The sequence below is a fragment of the Chiloscyllium punctatum genome, chromosome 42 (genome assembly GCF_047496795.1).
Source record: "Chiloscyllium punctatum isolate Juve2018m chromosome 42, sChiPun1.3, whole genome shotgun sequence".
Taxonomy (NCBI): Eukaryota; Metazoa; Chordata; class Chondrichthyes; order Orectolobiformes; family Hemiscylliidae; genus Chiloscyllium; species Chiloscyllium punctatum.
The window spans coordinates 34,047,759-34,064,906 of NC_092780.1; positions in this window are offsets into that span (position 1 = coordinate 34,047,759).

A 17,148-nucleotide genomic window follows, 5' to 3' on the forward strand; every position below is an offset into this window, starting at 1 on the left:
GTGGGGAGTGGTGCCGGTGTAATTATGGAAGATCAACTGCTCTACGTAGCCAACAAAGAGACAGGCGTAGCTGGGGCCCGTACGTGTGCCCATGGCTACCCCTTTGGTCTGGAGGAAGTGGGAGGATTGAAAGGAGAAATTGTTAAGGGTGAGGACCAGTTCGGCCAAACGAATGAGAGTGTCGGTGGAAGGGTACTGTTGGGGACGTCTGGAGAGGAAAAGAACGGAGGGCTTGGAGGCCCTGGTCATGGCGGATGGAGGTATAGAGGGATTGGATATCCATGGTGAAGGTGAGGCGTTGGGGGCTGGGGAAACAGAAGTCTTGGAGGAGGTGGAGGGCGTGGGTGGTGCCTTGAACGTATGTGGGGAGTTCCCGGACTAGGGGGGATAGGACAGTGTCGAGGTAGGTAGAGATGAGTTCAGTGGGGCAGGAGCATGCTGAGACAATGGGTCGGCAAGGGTGGTCAGGCTTGTGGATCTTGGGAAGGAGGTAGAACCGGGCAGTGTGGGGTTCCCGGACTATGAGGTTGGAAGCTGTGGGTGGGAGATCTCCTGAGGTGATGAGGTTCTGTATGGTCTGGGAGATGATGGTTTGGTGATGGGGGTTGGGGTCATAGTCGAGGGAGCAGTAGGAAGAGGTGTCCTTGAGTTGACTTTTGGCCTCAGTGGTGTAGAGGTCAGTGCGCCAGACTACCACAGCGCCCCCCTTTATCCGCTGGCTTGATGGTGAGGTTGGGATTGGAGCAGAGGGTTTGGAGGGCTGCGCGTTGTGAGGGTGAGAGGTTGGAGTGGGGGAGGGGGGACGACAGGTTGAGGTGGTTAATGTCCCGGCGGCAGTTGGAAATGAAGAGGTCAAGGGCAGGTAATAGGCCAGCGCGGGGTGTCCAGGTCGATGCAGTGTGTTGGAGGTGGGCGAAGGGGTCCTCGGAAGGTGGGCGTGAGTCCTGATTGTGAAAGTAAGCTCAGAGGCGAAGGCGACGGAAGAATTGTTCGACGTCACGGCGTGTATTAAATTCATTGATGCGTGGGCGGAGGGGGATGAAGGTGAGTCCTTTGCTGAGGACTGATCGTTTGTCCTCAGTGAGTGGGAGGTCTGAGGGGATGGTGAAAACTTGGCAGGGCTGGGAGCAGGGATCTAGTGTAGGGGTAGAGCTGGAAGTGGGGGCGGAACCTGTAACTGGAGTGGGTGTGATGGTGGGGGCAATGGCGGTGGAGTCATGAGCAGGGGTAGTGTTCCCCTTGGGGTTCTGGGGTTGGGGATAGTGACAGTGGGGTCTGTGGGGGGCATGCACTCCACTTTAAAGGAGCTATGAACCTGCACTCCAAGGTCTCTTTGTTCAGCAACACTCCCTAGGACCTTACCATTAAGTGTATAAGCCCGGCTAAGATTTGCTTTCACAAAATGGAGCACCTTGCATTTCTCTGAATTAAACTCCAACTTGACCAAAGTTAATCAGAAGACCTTACCTGAAATTCCTTTAGCATTGCTTTGGAGTGTCATATTAAGAAATATAGGAGTCATGGTCAAAATACTGCATCCTTTCAACTGTGGTCAACGTTGTCTTAAAATGAATAGCATGAAAAATATGCGGAGATTCAAAAGGTGAGGGAACAATGTTGGTAATGTTACTGAACAAGCAATCCAGAGGCTGAGACTGACGTTCTGGTTGTAAAATTCCAACTCCCACTAAGGCAGCTGGGGAAATACAAATACAAAAAAAAATGCTATTTTCATTAACATGTACCCTTATCCAGTCTGGTCTACAACTGATATCATAAATGGTGTTACGACACAGGGTAAAGTCTCTTGCTAAATTTAAAACCAGCAACAGAAAAAAGATTTGTCCCATGCAGTAATCTGTAAACATTCAAGAGGCCAAGAACTATTTAAAGTAAAAATTATCTACTTTATTTCTTAAAGTATAGCAGAGAATAATTAACTAACTACTATTTACAATTTCTTCCTCTAACCTGTCTTTTACCTTCTATAACACTAGTCCGATAAAACTCCCAATTAAGATTTACAAGACCACTTATCTCAAAACCTGGTAGCTGTATGGAATGAGCTGCCCGAGGAAGTGGTGGAGGCTGGTACAATTACAACATTTAAAAGGCATTTGGATGGGTATATGAATAGGAAGAGTTTGGAGGGAAATGGGCCGGGTGCTGGCAGGTGGGACTAGATTGGGTTGGGATATCTGGTCAGCATGGACAGGTTGGACCGAAGGGTCTGTTTCCATGCTGTATATCTCTATGACTCTATAAGTCAGCCATAGGGGATTGAAGTCAAAAAGTGTGGCGCTGGAAAAGCACAGCAGGTCAGGTAGCATCCGAGTAGCAGGAGAGTCAACATTTCGAGCATAAGTTCTTCATCTTGATTGAAGGGCTTATACCAGAAACGTTGTCTCTCCTACTCCTCAGATGTTGTCTGACCTGCTCTGCTTTTCCAGTGCCACACTTGTTGATTCTGAAATCCAGCATCTGCCATCCTCATAGGTGAGTGAAGGTGAGTGGATGAGTTATGGAAAGAGGTATGTAGGATTCGGTCTGCTTATGAGAAAGTTTAACTGGTCAGATGAATGAACTGCAGCCATGTTAGTTTCTATAGAACATGATATAAGGGAAAAGTCTCTTGGCTCTGCACTGGACAATTTCCAGAGCATTTAGCTATTCCCTTGTGCATCTGTGGTAAACATTTGAAGCTAGAGTTAGATATGACCACAGCAGAGTTCTGTGGTTTCAACGTGACATCCTCTGATTTGCACTCCACGGATTTAGCTCGGCAGTATAGTTCAGAATTCTGTTTGTTACCATTTCTAGTTACTGTGTAGCAGCTAAGCACCAAGTGTCCCCTAGAGTCCACTAAACCCACCTTAAAATTGGGAGAACTAAATTCATGTTTGTCCCCTTCGCTGTATGCCTTCCTGGCTAAGCTTTCTGATCACAAAGAATACTTAATTCCACCAGTGTAACATGGGCCTGTCTCTGTCCCACCTCATCCTGTCTGCCATTAAAGAACATGTAAATACCTCCAGAGTCAATTGGTTCAATGCTATCCTAACTGACTGCCTGGCTGTACAGTAAATTGGTTAGGCCACTTTTGGAATATTGCGTGCAATTCTGGTCTCCTTCCTATCGGAAGGAAGTTGTGAAACTTGGGAGGGTTCAGAAAAGATTTACAAGGATTGGAGGATTTGAGCTATAAGGAGAGCTTGAATAGGCTAGGGCTGTTTTTCCTGGAGCGTCTGAGACTGAGGGGTGACCTTATAGAGGTCTGTAAATCATGAGGGGCATAGATAGGATAAATAGCCAAAGTCTATTCCTTGGGGTGGGGAAGTCCAGAACTAGAGGACATAGGTTTAGGGTGAGAGGGAAAAGATATAAAAGAGACATAAGAGGCAACTTTTTCATGCAGAGCGTGGTACACGTATGGAATGAACTGCCAAAGAAAGTGGCGAGCACGATTCCAACATTAGAGGGGGTCATTTCAGAACGGAAATGCGGAGACATTTCTTCAGCCAGAGAGTGGTGGGCCTGTGGAATTCATTGCCACGGAGTGCAGTGGAAGCCGGGACGCTAAATGTCTTCAAGGCCGAGATTGATAGGTTCTTGTTGTCTAGAGGAATTAAGGGCTACGGGGAGAACGCTGGCAAGTGGAGCTGAAATGCGCATCAGCCATGATTGAATGGCGGAGTGGACTCGATGGGCCGAATGGCCTTACTTCCACTCCTATGTCTTATGGTCTTATGGTCTTATTTAAAAGGCATCTGGAAGTCTATATGAAAAGGGTTTGGAGGGATTTGGGCTGGGTACTGGCAGGTGGGTCTAGATTTGATTGGGATATCTGGTTGGCATGGACAAGTTGGACCGAAGGGTCTGTTTCCATGCTCTACATCTCTATGACTGCCAGCTTCCACTAGTTGCATTTCATCCAAAGCACTTGATACCCATAAATTCATGCACAAAGCCCACCTTACCCATGATAATCATCCTCACTTAGCTGTACTGGCTTTCAGATCATCATGTCAAAGATAAAAAAACACTCTCATCTTTGTTTTAAGTATCCATGGTCTTATTCCTCCTCAGGACAATTACCGCTTAGCTTATATGCCCTCTCCAACCCTACCATTTGAGACTGTTCCTTTAGTTTCCTGGGAATTGAATGCTCTTCTGCACAAAACCTGTGTTCATACTGGTTGGCACCTTCACTCTATTTTACTGTACTTTGGAGTTAGACAGATCTGGGTTTGTAGTTCAGATGCGTTCTCCATTCAATCATATAGACTGTAAGAAACGAATGAAGTGCAGACGCAAATTTAATTTGGAGTAGCCAATATCAAGACATGACTAAACCTTTAAAGGAAATTTTGGAGAGGTATAACTATCATGAAGGATAATGTTGATTCCATGGTAAACAAGGATGCAATCAGAGACAAAACAGGCAGTGGAAACATTATGGGTACAATAGGAAGAGATTTAAGATTACTGGGAGCTATGTGTTGGTCCTCTGTTTGCATCTGTGAAGTGAATAAATTGCTTGTGTGTCTGGGATAGTTTTCTGAAAACATATCTGAGAATCAACAATGAGTACATCATATTAGATACAGTAATGAATAATGAACCGGATTTAGTGTGTGAATACTTATCTACCGTCAATCAGGATCAGTGCACTGGTTGAAAGGGAGATAATGAAACTGCTAATAAGATTCCGGATTAAATAAGCTTGACTTCTACTAGATAACACAAACACTGTCCACATTAGACTCGGAAAATCGTAATGCAAAAGATCAGCGGGAGGTATTCAGAAGAAAAGCTGATACAGAACCAATTATCCTTCTGAAGTTCTGTTTCCCAAAAGGTAAAGCTGTGGGAAACCAAAGAGGTAAGAGAGAGCATTAAAACTAAAAGAGAAAAATGTATATCTGAATGAAAAAGGTAGCATATATCTGAACAATGTCAAAGATATAAATAGCAGCAAATAATGATGAAGCAAATCAAAGTGGAAAAATTAGCTACCAACATGGAGAATGAAAAGATACCTGGAAGGGCTTTCTTTTTAAATAAACAAAACTTATATTGGGGAAAAAGGTGATGAGAATAATTGACAACTTATTGATTTTCAATCAATGATAAGGAACTGGCCTATATCAAATAATTATTTTGCATCTGTGTTTACAATAGTGGGGAATTGTAGAATTCAGCCCACCAATGAATGGACTCCTAAGGGCCTTCCTCTACCAGTGTTTTAATCATGGCTTTATGGTGGGGGCTATTGCTGGTCAGGTTTGAAGGAAGATGAGAATCCTATGATAGCACACCTTACCTCCATTCCATCATTTTCCCCCCATCAGTCACATAAACGCAATCTTCTATCCTTTAAACCCCTCACTGAGACAACTAATCCTGCACTAATCGGGGTTTCTCAGCATGATTGGACTCCCCAGAAGTGACACTGGATCTGGCACCATGGGAACTGGAGATAAATCAAATCTCAATTTAAAAATTTGATTGCTAGCTAAAGATATCAAGGGATATGGAGCTCAATTGCATGTCAGTCATGATCTCTATGAAAGCAATAGAACTGACTCAAAGAGTTAAATAACTCTTATGTAAATTGTGTATATAAAAATTTGTTGCTCTTTTTCAAAGCAAAATATTTTGTACAAATGATCATGAATAGAATTGGTGCTCGAGAATTATAGTACTCAAAGTACGATCGAGTAATAATTCCTGTAGAGTTAGAAGTACCGCTGTAAAAAAAACACTTTCATACCTCAAAATCCCTTTCCTGACTTAGTTTCAGATTCAATTTAAGTTAGCCTGCTTGTTATCTTTTGTTCTGTCTATGTATTTTTTCTCTACATTTTCATCTCACGGTTAATCTCTTCAATCTGGCCCTGTGTTTATTCTGTATTCCCTGCGTTCAGTATTTGCATCTCATTGTTATTCCATTCACATTCTGGTATAATGAAATGTTGCTTATTTTATCAATCATTTGAAAAACACAGCGTTTTGGTAACTCAGTCACTTAAAAGAGAGACAGTGGTCTAGTTGCAGCCCACAAAAGATAGGATAAGCAGCTCTCAGTATGAACAATACCTAACATAAACTGATTAATTGCAGTGCACTCAGCTTGAATGAGCATGATTGGTATTTCACTTGGTCAGTTTCTGTTCATGTGGGAGCTGACTATAAAGCTAGCAGTAGTCATAAAGCTTGGTCAATGTATGTCTGTAACTGAGCAAGGTAGAGTACAATGATCCAAGCATATGGTTGAAGTGAAATGAAGTGTTTGTCAATATTCCTCAAGCCCTGTAATGGAATTTTTAATGACCTTGTCAGTGCTGGCACCAGATGTGCACATGAATGGGAATAGCCTGCCTATTTACCTCTGTAGATGCTGAGTGATCTGGTGTATGACTAATTATACAGCTTTCAAAGAACAAGTGCAAGCGTGATGGACCTAATAACCTGCTATACTGCAGTATCACTCCCGTAATTGCATGTGTTTGTAACTTGTATAGGGTATTTTGTTTTAAATCAGATGTATCACGAATCACGCTTGGAGTAGCTTGGACTTGAACCCAGGTCTTCTGGCCCAGAAGAAGGGACACTGCCATTGCAACAAGAGCCATTTTTGTAAATAGTACCTATTATCCCAATTCTAATTTCCCTTGGTTTTGTAAAATTTAATTGTTTGTAATAATTGAATGAAATGCAGACCATGTACAGATTAAATGGCAGACTGTGATAAAGGAATATATAAATAGTATGGGCACATAGGATTAGGACTACAGTAAATGTGGGCAGTTGCACCAACACGAGTTGTGCTAAATGGCCTTAATTCATGTTTTAATTTCTGTGCAGTTTTATGCAATCAATAACAGGAAAAGTTGTTCCTTAAAGAACGTATCAAAAGATCTTCTACATTCCTATATCCTTCTCCAAGACCAGGGATCTGTGTGAATGGTTTGTATTTGTTGTATAAACATTTTTATCCTGTATGGTATTTGCGATGTACCTGAAAATAATGATGTTAATGAGCAACTCTGATCAAAGAAGGAACTGATCTTTCACATCTAATGAGGGAGATGTATCTGTAGCTGAGTTGTGACTACATAGTAATTGGTGATCTTTTCAACGTATCCTGTATATGGTTAAAAGTTATGAGTAGCAATAAAGCATCCAATTAAAAATTTGTGAAAATAAATGATTTGTAAATCTAACCTCACTAATTAAGATGAAGGTGAATCAAATGACTTTGAAACTTGAATCGATAATGCAAAGCTGATCTCACCTTGCTTTCAGTTTGGACAGAAGCTTGTAAAAGTATAGCAGGATTGTGATTGCACCTGTTAAGCAGAATATTCTTCTGTTGTAACTTAATTCATCATAATCTGGTGTCCTTAGTTTGTACTCAACGCTGGCTTGTCAGATCCTCATTTTCAGAGCAACTGAATCGAGAACTTCTCTATTTGGTCATCTGTAGACTCACCAGCTCAATGCCAACATTTAGTTCCAAATCCAATTTGAAGAGGCATAATACTTAAAGGCTTTGGATTCTTCTTCTGAAATGTAAAATATTTTGTTTAGTGTGACAAAAGCCAAATTATTACTACATATCAAGCCTTTGTTTCTGCTTTATATTTCATCTGAAATTAGATTGTGGCGTAAATATGTTTTAAAATTGACTTCAGCTAGCTTTCTTTGAAAAGAATTTATTTTGCGATTTTTGTCTCTGTACACTTTGGATGAATCAGAACAATATTCTGCATTCAAAGTGTACTGTTTTCACAAAGTGGGGTTGTGGGGGTAGGGGCGGTGACGGGGTGATTTCTTTCATCTCTAGATTTTACAGGACACCAAGGCTTGATTTGAATTAATTTGTTTTTTGAGCAACTTTTCTTTTACAGTTTTTGTAATGGCATTTACCTTTTGAATATCGTCCATCCTGGGAAAGCTTTCCACCTAAGGGCTAGTTCCTTTATTGTGTAGGCTAATTTCTTTTTTTAAGGACTTTAGATAACAACATCATTTCTGCTGTTTCATCATTCAGAAACTGCCATTTTGAATTTGACGAAAGAAAAGTAAGGGTATTGAAGAGTTTTGTTTGCAGTAAGGTGAAACAAAGATTTACTTTTTTTTTCTGTCACTATTCTCCAGGAAGGTCTGCTAATTTCAAGCTTGATAGAAGTGTTTAGAGAATGCACCCAACAATGCTGTAACTGCATCTGAACTAAATGGACCAATGCAGTTCAAGAAGATGAACAGTTCACCACTATCTGCTCAGTGGCAATTCGGAATTGCCAACAATGCTAGTGCTGCTCACATCCCATGAAAGAATAAATAGTATGAACCTCTATGATATGTTATGATGTGAGTTAGGTTCTGTCCTCTGGTACAATTTACTTTCTTGGTATTTTAAAACATTTATAACACTCATTAATTAATAACTGTATTGAAAAATTAGAATTAGGTTTATTGTCACATGCACTGAAGTACAGAGGTATGTGAGTTCAGCAAAAAGCATACCAAGTTACCATTTCCTGCACCAAAGATATTGAGGTAAAAAATCTTGGGTATAAATAAGAAACATTGAAAAACAAAGGTCAAAGATCAGCATTATAGTCCTTATAAAGCTAGGTGCAAGGATATCTATGTACAAAATCTAAGGTATAAATTAGAAAAATAAAACAAATAAAGGTATACCTTCAGCATTACAGTCTTGTTCCCACCAAATCCAACAGAAATCTTATAAGAGGACATAGCTTTAAAAAATCATTATTAAACCTGTAGAATTACCTCTGCATCAGAATATCTGCACACATCATTCAGGGAGGTCTCTATTGAAACTCTGAAGTATACCAATGTTGGGATCTGGTCTCAAAAACAACACTTGCCTTAACTGTGAAGGTGAGAAATAACGTTGCTGGACAGGTGCTGCAAGATTCCCTTTTTTCCAAATGAGCTGCAATTGATCAGTTCTGGACATTTAAAAGGTATTCTGGTGATTTATTTCTTCTTGTGATTGTAGTTCTGTGCATATTTTCAGGACTGTATTCAATTTCATTTTGATCATACTGAGGTCTGCTGTCCTGTGAAATATGTTGAAATTCATTATAAATTTACTGCCAGTGGAGATCAAGTCTTTTTCCAGTGTTGATAAGTTGAAGAACTCTCTTGAACTTACAAAACACAGTATGAAGCATGATAGGTTTTCAAAAAGTTCAGAACATTGTCATTATTTCATACCTGTACTTTCAGAAAAGTATGATGTGGAGGTACCAGTGTTGGACTGGGATGGACAAAGTTAAAAATCACACAACACCAGGTTATAGTCCAACAGGTTAATTTGGAAGCACTTGCTTTCGGAGCGCAGCTCCTTCATCAAGTAGCTACCCTACGAAACCGCAGCACTCTGAAAGCTTGTACTTCCAAATAAACTGTTGGACTATAACCTGGTGTTGTGTGTTTTTTAACTTTCAGAGAAGTAGTTTACAATTTATTTCATCATTTAGAAATTTAATCAAATTGCACAAAAGATAGGCCAATACCAAAAACTACTAGTTCATATGATCAGATGCCGTTTTCTGAGTTTTCATGTTCAGCACAGACACTAACATGGTGCTCATTTCTTCTTTAGAGTTTTGAATGTTAACTAGTTTGAAATAATTGGGATAATGTCTTCAAAGTATCAAACAAATCAATTTCACTTCAGTGTGTTGCACAATGCAATTTTGACAGTTAGGTATGGGAACTGTACAATACCAAGGCTGAGAAAATAATGCAAGCTACATTTGATGTTGGGGAGCAACAGAATGATGCTTTCATCTATAATGTTAGTGGTGTGTTGGATGACTACAAGGAACACTAGTCAGTATGATGTGCCATAGATGTGGTATGGATTGTGTAGGCACAGCTATATTGGATCCTGTAATACTTAAATTTTCCTAAAAACTGAATGTTGGATAATCAAATTTCTGGGCAAGTTCTCCTGAGGACAATATCAATCATGGTATATAACATGGCATTTTGGAAAAGTGCAGTTTAAATAAAAATGCTTGAAATCTTTCAGTGCAATTTTTGGCTTCTGATATAATTAAATTCCTTATTATAAAATGTGACAAGCATGAATACATTACTAGAATGTTTCATTGCACTTTATAATAGAAGATAATGCAATAGTAAAGAAGGTAGGTCGACTGGAGAGGCTTCTAGTGACTCCAAATGCAAGGTGAAGCCAAGTATAAAATGCTCACTGGGGGTAATAGCAGCCTCAATATGCTTCCCATTCATTACTGTCATCAAAGCACATTTTCACATTATCTGAAATTGTGGCACATGAATTAATAAACAGGTTTTAATTTTTTTTAATGATCCTTCGATGCTTCTGCACATTATTTACATAACTATCTTCTGAGAATGGAATTAAGTAGGCTAAATGTACCTTATCACAATAGCCACAAGGACCTCATTGCAATCTAATGCAGGACATTGTTAATACAGTGCTGAATTTGTGCTGTTCCTTCACTGGAGCTGAGGAACCATACATCATATATGCCTCAGGCATGGCTGCATTATCAAGGTCTTTCTTATGACTAGAAGAGCAAGAATATGTCATCTAGTGGGATTTTGCCAAGGAATCATTAGCATTGGGTTTTAAATTATTCTACCAGACTGATGATTAGGCAATACATCATGCATATTTTTAACATATTTGTCATTCTGAAATACTACCTATAATCCTATGAAATGACCAGAAAATATAAATGGTTTACCAACATTTGAGTCAAGTATCTAGTCTTCCCCCTTTCCTTCAATAAAGTTGTAAATATTTTAAAAAGAACTAATTTAAAGATTCATTATCATGTCTTGCAACATTAGCATTATAACAGCTCTAGCAATGATTGATTTGATAAAGGGACTTGTTAGTCTGCTGCATTAATAACAAAATTTATTCAAACAGCATTTTTAACCATAATGCTCCCGTGTAATGCCTTGGAATGTTATCAGACAAGCATTGACACTAAGCATAAATCGAGACTTCAGAACAGGGGACTTGATGTCATAGCTATAGAGAGGCTTTAAACAGTGCTGTGAAGAAGGAGAAAGAAGGGAAGAGGAGAAAGGTTTGTGGAAAAGATCTCATTGTGCAGCTGAGATGGTTGGAGTGGCTGCCAGTGATGCAGCAGAGGAAGAAGAAATCCAACAGTGGCTTTAAAAGAGAAGGAGCCAGAGGACTGTGAAAGTGTTAGAGATGATTCATGATTGCAGCTATTTTGAGGGAAGTGACGTTGGTTGGAGGCTACACTGCCTCAATTAATGCAATGGAGTACTCAGTCACACATTAAGAGTTTGGCTTTGATTCCAGTGTGTTCTGAGTTACCTGATCTCAGATGGGAATGACAAACTAAGGTGCCCATTCCTAATGACGTGGTCCTTTTTGAAAAATGTTGATTACCCAATGGTGGTAGGAAAAGAATTGTAGAAGGTGTAACACTTGCTCCTTTATCTCTCCCTCCTAACTCTCCACGGTCCCAATTGCACAGACCATGTGAAACGACATGTCACTTGTTTTTTTTTTTCAATTTAGTCAGCTGTGTTCATTGCTCACAAACTGGTCTCCTCCACATTGTTGAAACCAAACGCAGATTAGGGCCACTTCATAGAATACATTCACCATGTCTCTAAGTATGATCCCAATCTTCTAATCATTTGTTTCTTCGATACACCATCTCGCTGTTATGCTAACGTTTATGTCTTCTGCCTGCTGCAGTTGTCCAGAAAAAAGCAATACAAACTGGAGGGACAGCACCTCATATCTACTTAGGCACATTACAGGCTTCAGGATTCAACTCACATTCAGCAACTTCAGACCATTAACTATGTCTTCCATTTTAATGAATCCCCTCCCCATATTCAATGTGTTGTTTGCATGGAGCTGTCTCACTATCTGCTATTAACAGCTACTGTCAACACCTTCACTTTGTCTAGATCTAAACCACCAAAAGCCCTTCCATAAGACCATAAGACATAGCAGAAATTAGTCCAATCAGCCCATCATGTTTGGCCTGCTCTTCAATCATTGCTGATAAGTTTCTCAACCCCATTCTCCTGCTTTCCCCCTGTAACCATTGGTCCTTTTGATAATCAAGAACTTATCTATCTCAGTCTTAAACATACTCAATTACCTGACCTCCACAGTATTCTGTGCAGTGAATTCCATAGATTCACCACTCTCTGGCTGAAGAACATTCTCCTTATCTCTATTCTAAAAGGTCTTCCCTTGAATCTAAGGTTGTGCCCTCAAGTCCTAGTCTCTCCTACCCATGGAAACATCCTCGCACAATGCACATTATCCAGGCAATTAAATTCCCCCCGTCATCAGTCTAAACTCCATTGAGTATAGACCCAGCACCCTGAAATGTTCCTCATATGTTAAGCTTTTCAATCCTAGGCTGAACCCCCCCCCACCACCCCACCCCAGTACATCACTCTGAGTGTGGTCTGACCAGAGGTTTATAGAGCTGCAGAAGTACATCCCTGCTTTTATATTCAAGTCCTCTCAAAATAAATGCCAACATTGTATTTGCCTTCCTAACTACTGACTCAACCTGCAAGTTTACCTTGAGAGAATCATATATTAGGACTCCCAAGTCTCTTTTGACTTCTGAATTTTTTCCCCATTTAGAAAATAGTCCATGCTTCTATTTTTAGCAAAGTGCATGACCTCACAATTTCCCACTTGGTACACCATCTGCCACTTCTTTGCCCACTGTCCTAATCTGTCCAACTCCTTCTGCAAACTCCCCAACTTCTCAAAGCTACCTGTCCCTCTACCTATCTTTGTATCATCTGCAAACTTAGCCAGAACACCATAAGTTTCTTCATCGAGATCATTATTGTAAAAAATGAAAAGTTGTGGTCCCAACACTGAGTCTTGCAGAACACCACTTGTTACCAGCTGCTATCCTGAGAAAGACCCTTTTATCCCCACTCTTTGTTCTCTACCAGAATGCCAAGCTTCTATCCATGCGAGCACCTTGCCTCTAACACAATGGGCCTTTATCTTATTCTGTAGCCTCCTATGTGGCACCTAGTCAAAGGCCTTCTTGAAATCCAGGTAGGTAGCATCCTTTGGTTCTCCTTAGTCTAATCTGTTCCTTACTTCCTTAAATAATTCGAGCAGATTTGTCAGGCATGACCTCCCCTTGATGAAACTATGCTGACTTTGCCCTATTTTACCATATATTTCCTAGTAGTCAGAAATCTCATACTTCCTAATGAACTCCAAAATCTTGCACACGACCAAGTTTAAGCTAATTGGCTTGTACTTTTCTGTCTTTCATCTATTCCCCTTTTAAGCAGGGGTGTCACCTTAGCGATTTTCCAATCCTCTGGGACCCTCCCTGATTCTAGTGATTCCTGAAAGATTACCACTAACATCTCCACTATCTCTTCAGCTATCTCCCTTAGATCTCTGGAGTGTAGTCCATCTGGTCCAGGTGACATATCCACTTTCAGGCCATTCAGTCTTTTTCTAGCATGCTCTCCTTGGTGATAGCCACCATACTCTGCTTTGTCCCCTCACTCTCTTGAATTTTTGGGATATTACTTGTGTCTTCCACCATGAAGACTGACACAAAGTAATTATTCAGTTCCTCAGCCATTTCTTTGATCCCCCCTACTGACTCTCCAGCAGCCCAATGTCTACATTTGCTTCTCCTTTGCCTTTTATATATCAACAGAAACTCTTACAGTTTTCCTTTATAATACTGGCTAGTTCACCCTCATATTTATTCTTCTCCCTCCTTATGTAGCCCTCTGTTGGTCTTTGTGAGCTTCCCAATCCACTGGTTTCCCATTGTTCTTTGTCACATTATCTGCTTTTCCTTTTGCTCTTATGCTATCCCTGACCTCCCTAGTCAGCCATAGTCACCTCATTCTCCTTGTAGCATATTGCTTTTTCCTCGAAGTGAATTTTGATGTATCTCCCGAATTACTCCCAGAAACCCCTGCTAATGCTGTTCCACTGTCTTGCCTTTTGCTCTGAGTATCTTTACTGAGATCCCCCCACCTCCCCATCTGCTTCTCCTCCACACTCTTCAACAGTATGAAATCCATCAGTTTTCCAAAGAAGTTATTTGGACTTGAAACATTAACTCTGTTTCTCTCTCCACAGATGCTGCATGTCCTGCTGACTTTTTCCAGCACTTTCTGTTTTTAGAACAGAATTTGATTTGCTTCTGCCATGCTCTAAATTTGAACAGCTTGCTAACATTTATTGTTGAATGTTTTGCAGGAAGAATAATTACTTGGACAAGGTACTGGGAGCTTGTAGAGTCAATGGTGATGCAAAATAAAAAACAAACTGTAAACCAAGACAGGCAGCTTGGTCAAATCGGTGAGGTGATGACACCATCATGTTTAAATCACAAGTTTTTTTTAACCATTTAATTCAAAACAGAGAAAAAAACTGAGTATTTTGTAAAATACAGTGTACAACGATCCTGCATCTGCATAAGTTGACCAGTGATTGATGTGCACAATTTTCCACAGTCATTAGAACAGACTGCTCTAGTCATCGGATTCCATTGGGAAACTCTTCAAATTGGCAATGGCATCATATTAACATATAATAATGAGAAAACTATTCAATGGTTATTATACTCAGGTAGCTGCAGCTATATATAGATCTGAATCCTTTGCAGAGCTCAGGTTTCTGTCCTATAAACTGTCACCTTCCATTGGAAAAAATCAAGCATGAATCACTTCTAAAAGCTAAAACCTTAAAATCTTTTTCAACCAATAAATGTTAAATTGTGTTTCTATTTGCTTGAAGTAGCTCTATTAGTTAGGATTACAATTATTCTTATATATACTTGCATTATTGGTCAAATCCAATTTCTGAAGTGAAGACCGACTTTAACCAGTTTTCTGTAAAAGCATCAAATGTTCTTCTTAATCCATTGCTGAAAGTGAAAAACTAAACTGTTGACTCTGATTCAGCTTTCGCACCCCATTGTTCTCTTGTGGGTGGCACGGTGGCTCTGTGGTTAGCACTGCTGCCTCACAGCACCAGGGTCCCAGGTTTGATTCCAGCCTCGGGCGACTGTCTGTGTGGAGTTTGCGCATTCTCCCTGTGTCTGCGTGGGTTTCCTCCCACAGTCTAAAGATGTGCAGATCACGTGAATTGGCCATGCTACATTACCCATAGTGTTAGGTATGTTAGTCAGAGGGAAATGGGTCTGGGTGGGTTACTCTTTGGAGGGTCGGCGTGAACTGGTTGGACCAAAGGACCTGTTTCCACACTGTAGGGAATCTAATCATTTATTTCTTTTGTTCCTTAGAATCCATACAGTGTGGAAGCAGGTCATTTGGCCCATTGGATCCACATTGGAGCACCCCGTCTAAACCCAGCTCCTACCCTATCCCCATAACTCCACATTTCTTTCACATCCCTGGACAAGTTAGCGTGGCCAATCCACCTCACCTACACATTTTTGGACTGTGAGAGGGAAAATTGCAGCATCCAGAGGAAACCCGTGCAGACACAGGGAGAGTGTGCAAACTGTTCACACAGGTCCCTGACACTGTGCGGCAGCCATGCTAACCACTGAGCCACCTCATACTTATTGATTTGTAGGTAGCACTCTGTTGGACAATGATTGATGATTATTAGTTCCAACCTGAGAGAGAATCTCTGAGGAAGTCAATGGCTGTGGTCTTAAGAGTCCTAGTTACTCAAAAAGATTCCTCAATTCAAGTCTGTCTCCAGAAGAAATAAATGTTCTTCATTCTCGTGGTGTTTTATTGATTTTTGTTTCCTTTTTTACATAATGTCTGTTTGTAATAAATTTCAGATTGTGACTGTTTTTTGGAACAAATGAGGTTCAGTGGTATTTAATGTAAATGTAATGACTAATTTATTTTGACATTAAATTACTGCAAATTACTTTGTGGCTACCAATTCTAACATTTTTGGAATTTAGTCACATAGATCTCGATACAGATATCTCATACAGGGCACCACAAACTTCTTTCTAACTTTTCTAAATTGTCATGTCAATATTGATTAGAATGTGGAACTCACTATCAATAGGAATGGTTGAAGTGAAGGTGCAATTAGCGTAATATTGTTATATAAACATGTGAGGGAGAAAGGAAAAGAAGGTTATGCTGTTGGGTTAAATGACTGAAGTGGGGCCACCATCAACTGCTGGGATTGGTGAGGGAAAAGACCAAGAAGAGAAGCTCGAGTTATCAAACAGATCCTCTGTGAAGAAAGGGTGCCCTTTGTAAAAAAAAAGGGGCCTTATGGAGAAAGACTGAAACAAAGGATTTTTGTCAAGGTGATGTGAGCTGCAGGCTTAATGCCATATAAATACACTGTTTTCCTAGTTTAATCTTAATCGTCCTTCATTTTTAAAGAGGTGATGCCAGTGGGATAAACAATCTCTGACCTTTGGGCTGCCTATGTGCTTAAACTATTATATTTCTGTAACCAGCACATTATGGGCATCCAGTCATGTGGGGCTAGGGTGAAAGGTGCCTGTTTGAAACAGAGCAGACAGTGGAGGTGTTGAAACTGGCAATGACCATGAGGGCAGCCAAAGCTGCTTAAGAATCTTTGGATATTGGGTATCAGCCAAATCCAGGCAGCTGCTTGCCATATGTATTTCTTGATGCAATGGAGAAATGAAGTGGTACTTCTGGTCAGATATTCTAATGGCGAATGGGTAAGAGGCTGGACAGATTCAGGGAAAGGTGAGCTGCTGATTGGAGATTAGATTGAGGGCATGTTGCTGGTCAATAGTCCCAATGTGAGTGAGCAGGCAGCAATTCTCACTGACCATCTGTACAGAAAAAGCCTCTCAACAAATACTGAGATCTTTGACGCCCTGACAAGGTTTTTTGGGGGCAGCAATAGCCTGCCACAGCTACATTAGAGGTTTTACAAGTACAATTAATCTTCGGGAAAGGATTTGGCCTCAGTATCCCTGGAGCTGGTGAAGTTGTTTCACTGTCCCACTCTCCTTTGGATTGACCAAGAAAAGGTCACTGGAAGTCTGCCGAGCTGAAGCAGTGGAGGAATGGGAATGTCTGAATGAGGAAATGTCATAGTGACAAACCTCAACTGTCTTCCTT